Source organism: Alligator sinensis, unplaced genomic scaffold, assembly GCF_000455745.1.
Source record: "Alligator sinensis unplaced genomic scaffold, ASM45574v1 scaffold79_1, whole genome shotgun sequence".
NCBI lineage: Eukaryota > Metazoa > Chordata > Crocodylia > Alligatoridae > Alligator > Alligator sinensis.
Genome location: NW_005842706.1, coordinates 329,678 through 337,904, shown reverse-complemented (window position 1 = coordinate 337,904; position 8,227 = coordinate 329,678).

The window sequence follows — 8,227 nt, the reverse complement described above, 5'->3', positions numbered from 1 at the left end:
TGCTGAAGTCAGCCTTCCTAAAGTCTAGCACTTCCACCCTACTAGTTACCTTACCCACTCTATGCCTTATGACGAATTCTATTATTTGGTGGTCACTGTCCCCCAGGTGACCGCTGATCTGTAGGTCCCCTACCATGCCATTCCCTGTTGCCAATACCAGGTCTAGTAAGTCATTCCCCCTTGTGGGACCACGTACCTCCTGCATCAGGTGGAGGTCCTGTACACAAGATAGGAACCTGTGTGAATGGTGGGAATTTGCTGTCTGCATCTCCCAGGAAATGTCAGGGTAGTTTAGGTCCCCCATGACTACCGCCTCCCTAGCCTTTATGGTCTCTGAGAGCCGCCTCAGGAGTTCTGAATCTAGTTCTTCCCCTTGGTGTGGGGGTCCGTAACAAACCCCTACCACCAAATCTCTTTCCTCTTGTCCTCCATGTATCCTAACCCACAATCCTTCTACTTTCTCCTCCTCCAAATCCATTTTGATAAGGGCCGATGTATAACGCTCCTTGACATAGAGCGCAACCCCTCCCCCTCTCCTCCCCACTCTGTCCTTTCTGTACAGCTTATAGCCCTCGATGTGTACCACCCAGTCATGGGTAGAGTCCCACCAGGTTTCTCTTAGCTCCACTAAGTCATAAGTGTTTTCTGCAAGCAGGAGTGCTAATTCATCCTGCTTGTTCCCCATGCTCCTAGCATTGGTGTATAGGCACTTGAGCCCTGTGACTGGCACTTTTGTTGCCCCCAGTTCTGATGCCCAATGGGCCCCCTATTGCTTACCTGCTTATTGCTCACCTGTGCTGTACTGCTGGCTGTCCCATGGATTGCAGGTTCCTGATGTTCTCCTTCTTCCTCCCTGTCCCCCATCTGAACTACTTTAAAGCCCGACATAGGAGATCAGCCAACCTGTTGGAGAAAAGACTTTTACCTTTCACTGAGAGGTGAAGTTCATCACACCCCAGGAAGTCCCCTGACAGGAAGTATGGGTCGTGGTCCAGGAAGCCAAATCCTGCACTATGGCACCAACTCCAGAGAGAAGTTAGGTGCAGACTAGCTCTCAGGATACAAGGAGATGTTGAGGGGCATACCCATGTGTTGGCATGCCTAGCTAGGCATTTGGCTTACCTGGTATTGTTGGCTTACCTGGTATTGTTAGGCCTCACCTAAGGATGTTGTTGGTCACCGTCATGCAGTGAAAGACATCTTTTCTGGGTTCCCAGGCAGAGGGGCTGTTGGGCAAATCCCAGGTAAGCACGAGCTTGGGCAGCTCGACCTGCATGAGGGAGATTGATGTGGATTGGCAGTGGGAGCTAAAGTTGGGGAAGTTTGCAATGTATCAGTCCTGGAAGGATGGTTTCCAGTGGGTAAATTAAAAAGGCATCACCTGGATAAAGGAAGAAGTGGTGCAGCTCAATCTGGTACGAATAGTGCCCTGATTTTGATGTAAGGTATGAGGGTATTGTACAGAGTAGACCTTGGGTGGATACCGGGGAGTAAGGTCACTAAAATCCCAGTGCCAAAGAGGCCCTGCTGAGTCACCCATGAGCTTCCCACAGGAGGCCACCTAGGGGAAGATAAAACTAGAGCATGCCATTTAGTCAGGTTTTTTTGACTGGGGATCTGACAGAAGGTAGGGCAGTCTTGCTGATTCTGCCCTGAGTTCCAGCTGGAACACATGGGTCACCCACTGAGGGTGCCATTGGTTGCCATGCCATTTATGGAAGAGCCTTTTAGGTGCGTGGCAGTAGATATTGTGGACTCTTTGCCCCAGTGTAATGTGGGGTTCCAATGTATTTTGGTCCTGGTGGACTATGCCACCCAATATCTGGAGGTGGTGCCCATGAGAACTGCAAATGCAGGAAATGTGGAAGAGCTGCTGAAGATTTTTACCCATGTGGGCCTGCTATGAGAGATATTGATGCATCAAGGTAGCAATTTTATGGCCCGGGTATTCAAGGAAGGCTGTGCTATGTTGAAGATCCAGCACCTTTGAACATCCATGTACCACCCTCAAACATATGGACTGGTTGAACAGTTCAAGTGGACCCTCAAATGTATGCTCAAGAAGATTGTTGGGCAAGATCTGCAGCAGTTGGACATGCTACTGGAACCATTGATGTTTGCCTACTGAGAAGCCCCACAAAGTGCCACTGGATTTTCAATGTTTGAGCTATTGTATGGCCACCACACCCATGGGATTTTAGATTTGATCAGGGAAGTTTGGGAACAACAAGAAGGTAATTACTCAGCAGTTAATTTGCAACTTGCATTTGCAGGTAGCAAATTAACTGCCAAGTAGAGGAAATTACTGTGCAGTAAGTAAGGGTCAGCATGTGTCAACGGTGACACTTACAATGTAGTAATTAGCTTTACTGCACAGTAAAGCAGCTTCTGTAGATACACCCTATCTACCTAAAACTATTTTGATGGCCTCCTTTCTCGTGGTATAAGAGAGCCATTTTTTCCACAGAAGTTTTTCTTTGGGAATGTTATACTTCCTTTCAAAAATTCTAAAAGCCATACTTTTCTTCAAGTTTTCTTGCCAAGAGAGAAAGAGAGAAAAGCCGAAATGCCAAATTACTGAGAACTGCTGAAACAACAGAACAACAAATATTCAATTGAAGAAATAGCAGGAATATGGCTTGGTAGAAATTTAGGGGACATTTGGTTTTTTGAGGAGGGTTTTTATTATCATCATGTATTAAGAAGTTATCTTGAAGAAATGCAGGAGCTGAGATCCTGAAACTTCTTCTGATGCTCTGCTCCCTTATTTCTGAGGGAATTAACCACTGAAACTCCTTTAAGGGTCTCAGCCTAAGTGACCCAGAGGACACAAGGACTCCTTTAGTTGAGCAGATAATTGAACACCGGTCTCCTATGCTGACCTACCATCATAGCCACAGATAAATATGACCTATGTTCAACTCTAAAGAAAATCTTTCCTTTCTAGTTGTTCAGTTTTCTGAAAATTAGAAAAGGGGATGATCCTGAAAATATTAGCATCTTTCAATCTTATCAGAACTGCAAACAATCCTTTGACAGAATCCTGTTGTGAAGCTTCTTTAGGTGGATTGGGATGATCTCAGCTGGGATGATCTAGTTGGGGATGGTCCTACTTTGAGCAGGGGGGTTGGACTAGATGTGACCTCCTGAGTTCCCTTCCAACCCTTATTTTCTATGATTGTTTAAACCTATCTCCCTTAAATCCAACCATAAGAAGAACATGTCTGTCTCTGACGTTCTCAGGGAGAAGAGAGCCTCAAAGTGCCTGAGTCTCCCTCACTTGTACTCCACCACTAATTCATGCATCATTCCAGTTTGGCAGTGGGTTACCTAGCATGAGGATCTCTCCCATAGAACTACATTCAGAGTGGAAACTAAGAAATCAGAAATTACTAACTAAATTAGGATCAACCCTATAGATGGAGATGAAGGGCCTGCTTTTGGCAGCGTTACCATGGTTCAGCTCTGTCAAATTTTGTATTGCTCTCAACTCAGGACTGTGTTTACCTAAAGGAGCCTGGTCTGGCCTAAGAAGGATATTAAACCTCCTGCTTCTGTGTTTAAGCTAATCTCAAGCTACACAAGGTCTGGAAGGGGCCCAGATCAATGTTCCCTCTAAAGTGTAGCCATCCATGAGCGTGCCACTTCAGTCTGTGAACATGCTGCTTTGGTCCATGAGCACACCACTTCAGTCCATTCCCATTAATAGTGTAACAAACATATGACCACTTAAATAGTAATTGAGTTCTGTTTAAGCACTCTTATGGATTGTTTGAATAAGCCTGGTGGGGCTCTGCAATGTGTCTCAAGGACAGCAGCATGGTACTGTGTTTAGGGGTATTATACATTCATGAACAGATTTAAGAGTTAAAATTGTCAGTTGTCACAAACAGCTAGAGGGTTAGGATCTGATTCCCCTCACAAAATCAGGTACCAGCATAACCTCAGTACTTGAGTGTGTATTGATGAAGAAACTCCTATAGGTACTTACATATTAAATTAAATAGCTTTACCCAAACATTGTGCCAAAGAAAAGTAAAATAAAGAAAGCAATAAAAGAGTTCTGTGCACCACTAGACATCATGTGAACTGCTTACATGCAATACTTTCCTTCTATGGTGGTTATAGGCCCATATTTTCTTTTCATCTATGCCTTTGCAAACCAACAGTGACTTAATTAAAAAATAGAAACTTACAGTGGCGTACAACTTGTATGAGAGGGAAATCATATGCAGAGCCAGCCCACAATCTTTGGGGACTCTGTGATCCCTCCCTGGGGCTGGGGCGGGAGCAGAGCCAGGAACTCTTCCCCTGCTTGGCTGGTAACTAAATGAATGTCTTGGCACACTGGATGCAGTGGAAGAGGTGGCAGCCAGAATTTCTGGCTGCAAGGTGAAAAAAACCAGCTGGAGCAGTTCCCCAGTGCACCAAGAAGAGGCACTCTTCCCTAGCCCCTGCCCCTGCCCCCGCTTCGCCTCGGGGAGGAGCTGCTGCCTGAGGAGTGAGGAGCTTTCCTCTGGTAAATGTCCCGCACCAGCCCTGATGCCTCCACCACGTCCATGCCCAGCTCTTCTCCGGGTGGGTGCGCGGCATTAAAAAGTTGGTGTGCGACAAGATTTTAAATTGTGGGCAGCCACGCACGTGCGCACCTTGGAGGGAACCTTGGACCATATGATTCCTGGACAAAATTGTGCACTAGTAGTGCTGTGCACTCTGAAATCTGAAATCCCAGAGGTAACAATAGGAAGGGAATTTAACCTAATTTGTAATTGTCTAGATGTCCCACAAACCATTAACCCAAAGTGTTGCCTGGATCTGAAGACTGTTTTGTGGAGCTCCACCCATTTTTATAGGGGGTGGAGCTAACTGATGTTATTAAGATAATTGTAAACCACTATTTCCACTTCCTTTATCATTAAACATCACCAAGGTCACCTTCCCCTGGTAACTCAAAGTTGTAATGGAAGAAGGAATGAAATCACATTTCAAAGCAGGCATTGACCTTACAAAGCAAGAGGGAAGAGAAACTTTTTTGGCATTCCCATATTGGTTTATATTATTGAAGTTGCTTCTAATTTTTACTGGACTGAGAGGGGGAAAATCCAGAGTTTTACTCTCAATTTACACTAGGGTGACTGGGAAGAAAACTAACTTAATTATCTTTAGTAGAGTAGCTTCTGATCTGCACTGGGGTGAAGTAAAGAGTACATGTCCTGTGTAGCTGTGTTCTCACTCCTTACCCTCTGCTGCCTCCTAGTGCCCAATATGCTACATAGCCTCTCATTCTTTCAGAATATTACCTAGAAAGCCGGTCATCCCAAATGCACTGGGCTGCTTTTTTTTTCCATTGGCTTTCTATTTTCCCTCAGCTGCCATCTAGTGGGCATGTTCTTTATTTCATGTTAAAACACTTAATTTCACAGCTCCAAGCAGTTGCTAATAAAACCTAATAATTTTCTGTGGTTCAATTTAGGACACCTAAGCCACAATTCAGCTCCCATTAAGGTGACAAAACAGCACCTATGAAATTAAAGTTAGATGCCATAAGGTAGCTTATGCTACAGCAGAAGCATCTGTTGGAATTACTGAGGGAGGCATGAAATATAGCTAGGATGAATCAGGGAATGTATTTATGCAACTACATGGGTATTATTATCCAATGACTGGACTAACAACATATATATGTATTAGGGCTGTGTGAAATGGGCCCTATTCAATTCAGATTCGTGCCGAATCGGAGACAGTGATTTGATCCATTGATTTGGATCACTGTCCCTGATTCAATTCAGTCGAATCTGAATCTGATGATTCAGTTCTGACTTGGTGAATCAGCTACTTAGGTACAAGCACAGCGTTAAAAGTTTTTTCTACATACCTTGAGGTAGCAGCACGGTTGTGATCACTGCAGTGCTGGGGCAGATGCAGTGTCCCACAGCAGCACAGGGGGCTCTCCAGCGTGCTCGGCAGTGAACCCTGAAGTGGACCAGAAGTATTTCTAGTCCACTTCTGGGTCTGCTGGGGAGCATACTGGTGTCCCTCCCCCCCACCAGCACCCCCTCATTTCAGCAATCAGATTCAGGGGGACCTCCAGGTGCCTCCCCCACACCCAGGAGGCACCAGTTGCTGAGCTGGGGGGGGTATAGGGAGGCCTCCCCAGCATGCTTCCTGGTGGACCAGGAAGTGGACTGGAAGTGCTTCTGGTCCACTTCCAGGTCTGCTGCCAAGTGTGCTGGGGAGCCCCCGACACTGCTGTGGGACACTGCATGTACCCCAGCACCACAGGCTTCATAGCCCCTGCTACCTAGAGGTATGTAGAAAATCATTTAAAGCTGTCTCTATGTCAGAATGGTCAAATCTGTCTGAATCTCTCCGAATCGATTTGGAGGGTTCTGAATTGATTTGGAGAGATTAAAGGGTCCTCTGATTCAATTAGGATTTGGAGATTTGGCCACCAAATTGGGCTGAATCTCTGCCAAATTGAATCATGGACCGAAGCTGCGCGTATGAGGGTGTTTCAGAAATTGATGCAATCTTGAAATAAAACCATTTTGTTTGCAATGATCCATTTACTGGACCACACTACATCTTAAGGCTGTGCGAAATGGCACTGTTTTGTTTTGACTTGAGTTTCAATGTTTCAATAGAACAGTGTTTCATTTCAAATTTAATTTTGATTCGAAACCACTGTTGCATTTTGTTTCATCATTTCACCCATAGGCTATAATGGGGAAGCACAAAACAGCATATAACTTTGTCACTTCTTGCCTGATTCCACTGAACCTTGCAGGGATGGTAGCCCTTTCTGTGGCCATGAAGCCTGCCAAGTTTCAAGGAGATAAGTGCAGGGACTTCTGGGAAACTGTACCTGAAGCTGCCAATAAACAAAACTCGTGACATGGGTGACGCTGTGTGTGTGTTAGGGCATGGGCGGGGTGTGAAAACTGCAGGGATGGTGGCCCCTGCTGAGTCCACGAAGCCTGCCAAGTTTCAAGGAAACAGGTGCAGGGGGGTTCTGGGGCCCGTACCTCTGGCTGCTGACAGGCAAAACTCATGACATAGGTGCTTGTGTGACTATGTCTGTGTTAGAGCACAGCAGGGAGGGAACTGTAGGCCTGCTAGGCCTACAGTGGCTACAAAGCCTGCCAGCTTTCAAGAACATAGGTGTAGGGGCTTATGGGGCCCTGCACCTCTGGCTGCTGACAGGCAAAACTCGTGACATGGGTGGGTGACACTGTGTGTGTGTGTGTGTGTGTGTGTGTGTTTTAAGGTGTGCCCTCACTGGCACTGGGGCATCTATATAACATGTTAGTTTGCCCCGATGAGGTCTCCTCCTCCCCTACAGCCTCAGACCGGTCCACCACTTTACTTGACAACAGGTATAAAATAATTTAGTGAGTGAGCAGCACTAGCTCAGTTGCACCAACAGCATCTCAGGTATCCAAACTGTCATAGAGCCCTTCTTCCCTCTCAAGTAGGAGCTGTGTCTTCTCTAACATGTCTGTTAAGGTGTGTCCTCACTGTGTGACTCTGTGTGTGTGTATTTCTGTTAAGGTGCACCTTCACTGGTGCTGGGGCCTCTACACAACATGCTAGTGTGCCCCAATGAAGGCTCCTCCTCCCCTACAGCCTCAGTCTGATCCACCACTTTAAACGGCAACAGATAAGACAATCGGGTATCTTTTTAGTAGACCAACTGCATAGTTAGAGAAATGTATCTTAGCAAGCTTTTGGGTTGAAAAACCCTTTGTCAGGCTGAGGAAGTACCTGCAATTGGCTGAGAAAGTACCTGCAATTGGTGTGTCTGCTGGTCCTGGATGGAAGGAATAATAAAGAAGCCAGAGGCTGGCCTGGCATGCAATGCAGGGAAGAAAGCCAGTCAGTGAATATGGAAATGGAGGCATCAGGGGGTGAGGGACATGCTGTGGGGCGGGGATGTAGCAGCACAGGGAAAATTGCAGAGGTACCTGGGGAGTCAGATGTCCAGCAGGTTGTGGTGTGTCAGAATTCCACTGTCTAATCTATATTGATAGATATAAGGTACCTAGGAGGCTGATGAAGTGAAGTTCATAGGCCCAGCTCTCAAACGTGGTTTTTAAATTCAAACAAGTACCTAACCTTGTCACCAGAACTGAAGCCAACTTCCTACAGCTCAAAACACAAAACCTGCCAACTATCTCCAGTACCCATACAAACTGCACACCAGAATCTATCAAAGACAACAATACCC